At 39.3% G+C, this 11,163-nt stretch overlaps 1 pseudogene; it reads left to right on the top strand.

Moving 5' to 3' along the window:
* Window positions 1-2,169: 2,169 nt before the first annotated feature.
* On the top strand, window positions 2,170-9,682 carry LOC118978594 (dolichyl-diphosphooligosaccharide--protein glycosyltransferase subunit STT3B-like; annotated as a pseudogene).
* Window positions 9,683-11,163: the final 1,481 nt, after the last annotated feature.

Below are 11,163 nucleotides of genomic sequence, written 5' to 3'. Positions count from 1 at the left end.
GCTTGGTCAAAATCTTGGAGTGGGAAAGTTGGGATACATATGAATAATGATTTAGTGTCTATTTCTTTCTCTTTTTTGTCTCCCACTAAAATCCAAAGCTTGAAATGCACAGGTCAAAGAGGCATCTTTACCTTGGGAGCTTTTTTCAGCGAGAACTCCATGAACATTGATTGTTTAAATGCTAATGAGCATAGAAAGACATTTGGAATTGTTTTTTTCCAAGACAGTAAACTGCCATGCACAGCACTGTAATTGGCAGCAGAGAAACAATACCGAATGAGACTCCTGTGATTACTCTAGTTCCCATACTTCAGATTGCTCAGTGTAGCTCTATTACAGAATTTGGTGAGGAGCGGGAATTGCTCGCCTCACATTTTCATCTTAATTGTCAGGAGTACCATACAATGAGTGAGAAGTCAAAGTCATAATTGGAGGGCTAATTTTTTTCATTTGAAATCTTGGCAATTCTTATGAAAACTGACGGTGACATATTGTTCTATCCAGTTTTTATTTACCCTTCATCTTGTTTATGTATCATAAAGAAAAACACCTTTTTCAGTTACGATGACTTCTGAAACTACCCAGAATTGGGCCATACCTCATGGGTTAATGGCAGGGTCATTTACAAGACTGGCCTCATGATAGACATTGGCTACTAGTTCATGAGTCTATAAGTTATCCTCACTTCTGACCAGCTGGTTACAAATTTGTGGTTTCCCACTGCATGCCAGTTTTGTTAATTAGCTAAAATGACGCAAAGAAGTCAGGACAATGCTATACTTATGATTCAAGTTTTATTATAGCAAATGATACAAATCAGAACCAACCAAAGGAAGGAATTCTTAGGGTAAAGTCTAGAATGGGCTCAAACACAGTGCTTCCTGTTGTCCTCTGCCTGTGCACTCCGGGACAGCATTAACTCCTGACGACAAAATTTAGAGAACTGTGAACGAGGGAACCTCAACCAAGCCTTTGGTGTCTAGAAGTTTTATTGGAATTAAATCATGTGTCGCTCATCTGGCTGACCGTTAGTTTCTAGCTCCTCCTGGAGGCTGGGTCTCCAGTTCCTCTGAGATCATACATGTATGCCTGTACCAATTTCCCATGATGGGTCATATTGTAAGATTACCTGTTGGCCAAAGCAGGAACAAAGACATTCTGATCAGGCAGGATATTCCAGGGGCTTAGATAACATCTCTCATCAGCTTAAGGCAAATGACAGACTTCTCTTTGAATAAAGGTTTATCTTCTCTACCCTTCAGGATCATTTTATAGACCAATCCAGGGACTTCTATGCGTGTCTGTACTTGAAACCAAGCCTGCACTTGTAAACACACCTGAACTTATATACTAGTCATTACTTGCCTTGAAGAGTCTCAAATAATTTTCTGGTTAACTTTTATCTTCTTTTACTTCTCCATGAAAATAATATTTCTCCACATTATTTGTTTGAAAAATTCCATTTTATTAATCTAATAACATATTAGTAAACTGTTTTTTAATTTGAATTATTTTGTATTTGTCAGTATCACTAACCACAGAGATCTTTACAGTAGTTTATTTTCTTTCATGAGTGTAGGTCCATACAAAATTATGAGCTACTTGAGGACAGGGATTATATGTCTTTTTCACTTATAACTGTAAGGACCTCAGGAGTATGTGTTTTATATTCTTAATAGGAAATATTTATTTGAGTGAGTGTAAATGAATGTACTCAGCAAGAAGATTACATCAGAACCTATAAAAGCATTGGAATGTAACAACATTGCTCAAGAAACCTTTAAGGTTAAAATTAACTGACTTATTATAGTGACCATAAGTGACAACAAAATGGGAATCCAATCGGTGGTAAACAGTGACAACTCTTATAGAAAAAGGCATCACGGAGCTTCCAGGTTTGCGAACACGTAGAGTGTTAGTGAACATGGGGAGAAGAGTGTGCTTGGAGAGGGCGTGGGATTTCCATGACCCTCCCCATAAACAGAGATGTGTAGATTATCCTATGCATCTCTTTTTCTGCCTGTCCCTACATTCTATGATTTTATAGTAATTGGATGATCTGGTTTAACTATGGATCAGCACATCATCTGGCGCCTCACAGTTTTATGAATTTTAAATTGGTTTGATGAAAGAGCATGATATCTAATAGGAAGAAGAGTAGGCAGTGCCGTTTACCCAAGATTCATGATAACAGCTGGCTTTAGCAATTGGATCTTAAATGCATTGAATGTAACTGTTCACATAAGAGATGTATATATGTTCCTTGCACCAACTTTTAGCAGCCTCACGTGTATATCTACTTTCTTGCCTACAGGAGAATTTTGGAACCAAGGAGCAGGACTTTCAGCTGCTTGTTTTACTGCTTTTGTGTGAGATTACAGTTCTCATTCAGTAACTGGATCCTTTGATAAAGAAAGCATTGCTATTTTTTTACTTCAGTTCACATACTACTTGTGGGTAAAGCTGTTAAGACTGAATCTGTTTTGTGGACAGTGCTGCTGCTTAATTTCTCTATTGTCTCTGTTTGGGGCGTTTATGTGTTTATTATCAACCTTCTCTCACTGTATGCGTTTGCGGCATTACTGATGCAGAGATACAGCAAAAGAGCCTCCATAGCATATAGCATTTTCTACATTGTGGGTTTAATATTATTTATGCAGATGCCCTTTGTGGGATCCCAGCCAATCAGAACAGCTGAACATGTGAACACGTGGCAGCTTCAGGTGTGTTTGCATTGGTGCAAGCTTCTGCTTTTTTTCTAGTGGCTGAGAGACCGATTAACAAAACAAGAGTTCTAGGCCCTTTTCTTTTTTGGTGTATCAGTAGCTGCATGTGCTGTGTTCCCTAGTGTCATCTACTAGACTTGTACAGGTTATATTATTGCATCATGGAGTGGCAGGTTTTACTCATTGTGGGGCACGAGTATGCAAAAATACATGTTCTGATTATTGCATCAGTGTCTGAGCAGCAACCTGCGACTTGGGGTCTTCCTTCTTTGCTCTACGTCGTCGTGCGTGCACCTTCCCAGCAGGACTTGGATCTGCCTTGGGAATGTCAATGGTGAAAGAGTATCTGTGATCTTCGTGCAACCACTGCTATCTGCTTTGCTGGAGGATGGTGCGGCTGATGCTGACTTTGACTCCAGTTGTCTGTATGCTGTCTGCACCTGCCTTCTCAAATACTTGTGAGCACTATTTGGAGAGTGGCATGAAAGGGGAAAACCCACCCACTGTAGAGAACAGTGATGAAGAGAACAAAAGAAACCGAGGGAGTTCATATGATAAGGCAGGTAAAGTGAGGAAGCATAGAACTGAACAGGAAAATGCTGGAGAGAGATTAGGTCCTACTATAGAAAGCATTGTCACAATATTGATGCGGATGCTATTGATGATGTTTGCAGTCCATTGTCCTCGGGTCACAAGCAATGCCCACTCCTGTTCCTAGTCTCTTACAATGGTCTTTGAGGATTTTAGAGAAGCTTACTTTTGGCTAAGGCAAGGCACAGATGAACATGCCTAAGTGATGTCTTGGTGGGATTATAGCTATCAGATTGCTGGTATGGCTAAGAGAACCACTTTGGTAAATAATAACACCTGGAATAACAGCCACATGGCACGGGTGGGGAAAGTTATGTCTTCAAATGGAACAGCAGCCTATAAAATCATGAGGAGTTTCCATGTAGATTAAGTATGGTCATTTTTGGATGGGGCCACTGGCTATTCTGGTAAGGATATCAACAAAATTCTCTGGATGGTTAGGATAGTTGAAGGGGAACATCCAAAATACAGTCTGGGAAGTGACTATTTCATTTCACTAAGAAAATTCCATGTAGACAAAGAAGACTCCTCTGCTTTATTGAGTTGCCTTATGTATAAAATATCATATTACAGATTTTGAGAAATACAGCTGGATTTTCATATGCCCCTAGGTTTTGAGAGAACACATAATGCTGAGATTAGAAGAAATCAGGACATTAAATTCAAGCATTTGGAGGAGGCTTTTAAAACAGAACGCTGGCCTATAAGGAAATATAAAGTGAAAGCACCTGATCATGGGGAGACCCTAGATTACAAACCACAAGTCGCCAATATTTTCCCAAAACAAGGTATTTGTCAGAGGAGACTTTGAAAAGGAACTATGCCTACATTAAAAATAAGCTTCTTTTTAAAAATGTATCTCATTGATTATGCTACTACAGTTGTCCCAATTTTCTCCCCTTTGCCTCCCTTCACCTGGGACCCTCATTGCCTCCAGCAATCTCCTCCCTTAGTTCATGTCCACGGGTCATGCATATAAATAAGTTCCCTGGCTTCTCCATTTCCTATTCTGTTCTTAGCATCCCCCCGCCTATTCTGCACCTGCCAACCTGTACTTCTTAGTCCTTGCACCGTGTCTCCTTTCCTCTCCTTTCACCTTCCCAGATGATAACCCTCCAAATGATCTCTGTATCTGTGATTCTTTCTGTTCTGCTTGTTTGCTTGGTTTGTTTTTTAGATTCAGTTGTTAATAGTTGTGAACTTGTTGCCATAGGCTTGTTTTTAAGAAAAAAAATAGAGAGAGACTGTTCAGGTTCCTAACTCAAAGGAGCTCTCCTAGTGAGGTCCAGTCTATAGCTCACATCATGTTTCACAGCAACAGAGGGCACAGAACCATCGCTGATCTGGGCTAATGTACAAGATTTTGGGCAATGCAAAATTTAAAAAAATAAAAGTGGCTAATTGAGAACAGCCGTTTTTGATTTATAACGTGACACAAGATGAAGCCCTGCTATGTCTAACAGCGGGGCTAACAGCAGATTTTTTTTATCAGTACGTGTTATCCTTCAAATCTGAGAATTTGGACTGACTTACTGCACCAAAGAACCCTCTAATTTAATCCATGGCACATACATACTTGCTAATGTTTTTATTCTTTTATAAGACCTGCATTTTGTTTGGATTTCCCTAATAGCAATATATAAATTACAAGTGATAAAAAGTGATATGATCCTTTTGAACCAGTACATTAGAACAGGTCTAAGAAAGAGGTATTAGAAATGTAATTATTCTTCTTTGAATTATATTTATTTTAATATTTCTCCAGTACAAGGAATATTCATCAACTGTATATTTCCTGTTGCTTACTGTTTGCTCTAAGAAGAAGCTGCCATTTCAAAGGTGAACCTCTAAGTAAGTAATTGATTCAGATAGGTTTTTTTTAATGTTGATGATATACTATTGCTGCTCTTAGCAGTCATTCTCACCAGATGCTTATGGGGATGGTTTCATACATTGTTCATTCAAGGGCTAAATTTATATCCTCTGGAAATCATGGCAACTGCACAGAATGTAGCATACCAGGATGGGGTTTCTTTCTCAGTATTGAGGTTAACACTATGTTTGCATAAAAAGATTAAGAAAAAAAAACCCTTTAAGTAAACAGGTGTCCACAGTTTATTTTCTATGACTCTTTGAAATGACAAAGGATTTATAAACTTTCTCTGGACTTCTCTCATTTTATTACAGTTCCATCTATCACAGTGATTTTGTCCTCTGCTTCATTTGGTTTAAATCCCTAAGCATTTGATAAAAATACTCTTTAAGGCTGTTTGAATTTTCTTACAGAGACGAAGTGGCAGTTGTCAAGAATGCACTAAAATATAAATGGTGATTGAAAATGCTCACTTTCCAGCTTATAGGCAACTTCATATAGACTCAAAATTCTTGTCCAATTTTTAAATAAAAGTGAAAGAATTTTTCCTGCCACAGGATTTAATTTTTTTTATACAAACAAGCATAACTTACACCACTGCTTTTGCTGGAAAGGTGCAGAATTACCTTTTATGAAGACAAGTGCGATTTACAATATTCAGTGAGAACATTACTACTGATTTTCTTTTCCAAAGTGTAGGCTATTCTTTGATTTGTAGAAATTGTTTTTCACCCAGATGATGGTTTTTCTACAGATCAAAAAATGGCTGAACATTTTCACAAATAACTAAATCTGGATTTCTGATACTTTGTCATTTGAGAGATTTTATTTTACTTTGTTGCTTTAAATTTCAAGGCAGAGAAGTTGTTAACTGTAGGAGAAATAAAGTCAATTAAATAAAGACATCGCTATTATCTCAAATATGACAACACTTTGTATTACTTAATGGTGTAATATGTCATTATAATAACATCCAAACCTGTAGATAACTTTGATAAAAGTGTATTTGAGTCAAACAGAGGATATGCCTGGAAGCAGTATCTCAACAGACTGAGAAAAATGCTTCTCATGATGACAGTTTGTAGATTTCTCTCTCTCTCTCTCTCTCTCTCTCTTTTTGCATTTGAAATTAAGGAGGGAAAGTAAGAAAGGTTATGTGAAAGTGGGAGAAAGCAAGGTGTGGAGTAGATTACAGTAGAGTGCTCTCTGGAGGGTGGTTGCCCTACTGAGGGGACTGAAAAAAAAAAGCATTTTAAAGGTGTGTTAATGCAGGTGCACAGAAATATTGGGCAGGGCTTGCTTAAAGCAAAGATAACCCTTCTACTAAAGATATTTAGGCCATGAGCCTTATTACTCACCATGAGCTTTCCAGGTTAGGAATTTATGATCACATCACTCTGTAAGGTTACTTTCCACAAATGCCACCCCCCCAACTTTTTTTTGGTTCACTGACATGTCTACTTCCACTAAGTTAGGAAACACTTCCAGTTTGTTCTTTATCATTTCTTAATTCTAATATATTCTTTGGCTAGCTTAGCCTAAGCTCTTCCCAATTGAATAGCCAGGAGTCAAATTCACATGAGTATACTTGTACTCATTCAAGTAGGGGTCATCTGGGGCCTCAATGGAGATCATTTGTCTTCAGACTCAAGACTGGGAAATGCTCAAGTGGAAGCTGAACACCTTATTTCCAGGGCGCCTTGAGTTGCACATGGCCTAAGAAACCTGTGCTAGTTAGTGATGTGTGAGTCAAGATAGGGCAGAAACTTTTGTTTTGTGTTTATGAGGATGCTGCATGGGGTTCTCTGCATCAGGAGGTGTAGGGTTACAGCAGAACATGGGGGGATCACTACAGCAGCAGCAGCAGGAGGGTAGGAATATTTTAAGGGAAGTCATCATAGTCTTCAGGAGATAGCTCTGGGGTGGATGTTCAAGATGACATGAAAGTACCTTTGCCTCACTTCGGGGCAGTGAAGGGCACGGGAACCAGATGGAAATACCATCATTGATGCTTTTGTGGTAAAGAGGGCTTGTGATCAGCAACTGTGAGGCATAGCTTAGTCAGTCTCAGAAACTCTTGTTGGTGAGAGCTCAGAGGTCCTTCCTATCTGGAAGTATTCTCCACATCCACTGCTTAGGGAAACACCCCTCCCCATGTTCCTGATTCTTAAATTTCCCTTGGGAAAAGGTCGTGCTTTCTGAAGTCAGGAATGGAAAAAAAAGTAAAAGCAAGGTGAGAAGAGGACAAAAGAGGAGGCATTCTCACAAGATTTCAGAATCTTGAGTTTTCTCTTTGCTCCTCACAGTGACGACTTGAGTAGATTTCTCATACAGGAGCTGCAGAAGTGAGCTGTGAGTCTGAATTGCAGGTGTCAGCAAGTGAGCTAGTAGGGAAGCCTTCTGCAGAAAGCAAAAGGTGGCAGAGGAAATGAAACCAGGTTGTCCTAGCATGTATTAAAGCAGGAGAGGCCTTGTCATGGACAGGGATGCAGTAAATAAAGATGAAGTTTCTATGAATTCCAAGGATGAAGCTCTTTAGATTAGCCAGGTCTCTACAGAGAAATAGAGTCAATATATCAACAGGGTATATAAGGACAGGTTATATATAAATGATCTCCAGAAGGTATCCTGCCATGTAATATAAATAATGAAGCCATTCATTGAATAAGATACAAGATATAAGAAAGATTGTATGTACATAGGACAATGACAACCCAATCCCATTCAAAGTAGGCACCTTGGGGCCTCACACCATTCTCCCAGTGTCTCTTCCACTATTCAAAACACTGTGTAACCCTTTGTTGAAATTGCATCAGCTGCACCATCACATATTACGGAATCTCATTGATGGTCTCAAAACCCTTCCCTTCCAGAGTGATTTTAGTTCTGGGAAAAGCCAGACATTGCGGGGCACCAAATCTGGTGTATTGGTACGTGTTTGAAAAAGTCATTAGCTACTGGAACATTAGCACAATATTCCTTCTGCTGTGGCAGCCAAAGCCACAGGATCCTGCATCCAGATCTGGCACATAGTACTTTGGGGAATCTCCAGAGCAGCTTCTAGTTCCCCACACTGTCAGTAGCAAATCTTTGTGGATTGCAGCCCACACATGTTCAAAATTCTCAGGTGTTCTGTTTGCTGAAGGTCTTGCAGAATGTGGATCACTTTCAACAGATTTTTGACCACCTTTGAAGCATTTGTGACACACTTTTATTTGTGCTGCATTCATTGCATCATCCCCACAAGCCTTCTGAATCATCCAAATAGTTTCCACAGAGGCATGCTCAAGCTTAGCACAAAACTTGATGCAGGTTCATTGCTCTACTCACTCAGTCATTTTGAATGTGATGGCCACACAGTACACACACTCACTCAACAGAAGGTACTGCCCCACTGATGAGTACAGTGAAGTCATCATTGTTCATGTGTGTGTATTCCAGTCCACTCACCTTGGCTGATAGGTTACATTGATATCACGCAAACCATTCTCTTTATATTAATGATGGCTGGACTTTTTCTAGAGAGACCTCATGGGCATTGGCCCATGTGATTATGGGGGCTGAGAAGTTCCATGACTTGCAAGCTGGAGACCCAGGAAAGCTAGTAATATACTTCAGTTTGAGATCCAGACCTGAGAATCAGGAGCTCTAATGTTTCAGGGAAAGGGAAAATGGATGTGTCTGCTCATGCACACACACACACACACACACACACACAGATTGAAAATTTGCTCTTCTGCCTCAGGGGATTAGATGATGAGGACATTCTTTTCCCAGTCTACTAAATCAAATGCTAAGTTTCCAAAAACACTCTCACAGATACACTGAGGAATAATGTTTTGTCAGCTACTTGGACATCCCTTGGCCCTGCCAAGTTGACACATAAAATTGATAATGATCATCCCAACTTTCTATATCATACTTCCTAAATCCCATCCTCACTCCATCCTTTTCACCCCAATCTTGAACTTTCTTGTCAGGAATTTAGAGTTCATGAATTTCATACCAGTCATTCAAGGTAAATTCAGCAAACATCTTTCAGCATTGTATTTTGCCTATTTGCTCACTTAGTCCATTTTTATAGTTGAGATTATTAATTAAACATTTTGTGAATTAATCTCTGGACATAACTGGCATGTATAACACTATTTGCATGGAAATGTACATTCTAAATTCCAGTTAAATATCATATACAACTGTGTAGGCAGGATTAGGACCTCCCAAAGATATCCATAGTCTCATCCCTGGAATCTGCAAATGTGCTACCTAACCTGGAGAAAAGGCACTTTGCAAATGTGGGTGAGGTTAAGGAGGCTGAGATGGGGAGGTTAGCAGAATTACCTTTGTGGGCCAATCTGATTATGAATGTTTAACAGTGAATAACATTTCCTAAATACTGCTTCAGAGGCTGTGGTCGAAGGGAGATGTGATGACCAAAGTGTCAGAAAAATGCAGTGCTCCTGCTTTGAAGGTGGAGGAAGGAACCCGATAGCCAACAAATGTGGGCAACGTCTGGAAAAGACAAGGAAACGAAATGTTCCTTAGAGCCTCTGGAAAAGAGCCCAGCTCAGCAAACATCTCGCAAACAAGCCCATTTTACTGTTTTGTGAATCTGGTTAGGTGCAGTGCTGTGGGGTTCAAGTACATTCTCTCATTTGGTCTTCAACACCGTTTCAAGCGGGGGCTAATACGGCTCCTCAAAAGGCTAGTGGTTTCCTTAAGCTTCTTCACTGCTGAGTGGAAGGGCTGCAACTAGCCAGGCCTGACTGGCTCCGAAGCAAGCTTGCTCTGTTTTACCACCGCACAATGCCTTCAAAGCTAAAACCGTCAGGTGAAATGTTAGTGTTTTATTTTAATCCATTGTAAAACTAAAATAGTATAAAGCACTAAAAAGTATACCGACTAATAAAACTAAATGATGGAAACATAATAATAGAGACTCACATTGAACATGGAGTGTAAAGGCAAATGATTAAGATATTTAACTAAGAACAACTAAAAAAGTGAGGCCCTTTGTAATACTCAAAAAGCAATATTTCTGAACTCACATGAGAAAGAAAAATTGAGTCATTATTATTCTATAAATTAGTCATTTTGAGAACCACCTGGCTCTGTCTTCGATTGCCTTCCTCGCAATAGAATCTTTGCTCCTACCTACTAAATCTTTTATTTTAAAGCAAAACAATGTCCAACTTGAGATTTTTCTGTTGTCAAGAAAAAAACATCCCATCAATTCAACAACATCCCAGCACGGTCGCCGCGAAATCTGAGGAGAATAGAGTTTCACATGGTGGAGTACATATGATGTCTTTATTGTTTAAAGCTTATTTAGTAAAGGTAGATCCGCTGGTGCTTGTGGAGTGCTAAGTGTAGGCTGGATACTGGACAGCACACCGACCTGTCCCATGAGCTAATTCTTCAGCGCACTCTGACACGGTTGGGGGCTGAAGATGAACGGCTGAAGTACAAGCAGATGAAAGAGCCTTTGTTGTAAATGCACAAGATTTCTCTCCTTTGGAGTTTCATTATATTTTGCTTAATCGTTCCTCTAAAATATTACACTTGGAGCTTTATAGTCTCATGAATTTTATCAAAGCGGTTGTCACAAAATAAACATAAGAAACACTTTCTGGAAGGAAACAAAAGCATCGTGATAAAAAGACAACACATAGATATATTTCCAAGGTCTGGCATTTATTGCCTTTTTAATTTTGAGAAACAAGGATCATTGCTGATGGAAATATTTCAAGAGGTTTTCAAAGCATGTTAAGGAAATAAGAATGAAAGTCAGAAATAGGGGCATTTGAAGAAAGTTAAATAGATGTTGGGAAGTGAAGGGCTGGCCTATTGTTGTGTGCAACTTGAACTTTTTCTAGAAAGAATTTCCTGTGACTGGTAAATATCGCAGTTCTTTTTCTCTCTGTGGACACATCTGTACTCACAGCAAGCTCCATGGAGTCAGCACCCTCATTT

This window comes from Sturnira hondurensis, unplaced genomic scaffold (genome assembly GCF_014824575.4).
Source record: "Sturnira hondurensis isolate 20B ecotype Veracruz unplaced genomic scaffold, ASM1482457v3 Scaffold0022017, whole genome shotgun sequence".
Taxonomy (NCBI): domain Eukaryota; kingdom Metazoa; phylum Chordata; class Mammalia; order Chiroptera; family Phyllostomidae; genus Sturnira; species Sturnira hondurensis.
This window is presented reverse-complemented; position numbering and strand designations above follow the sequence as displayed.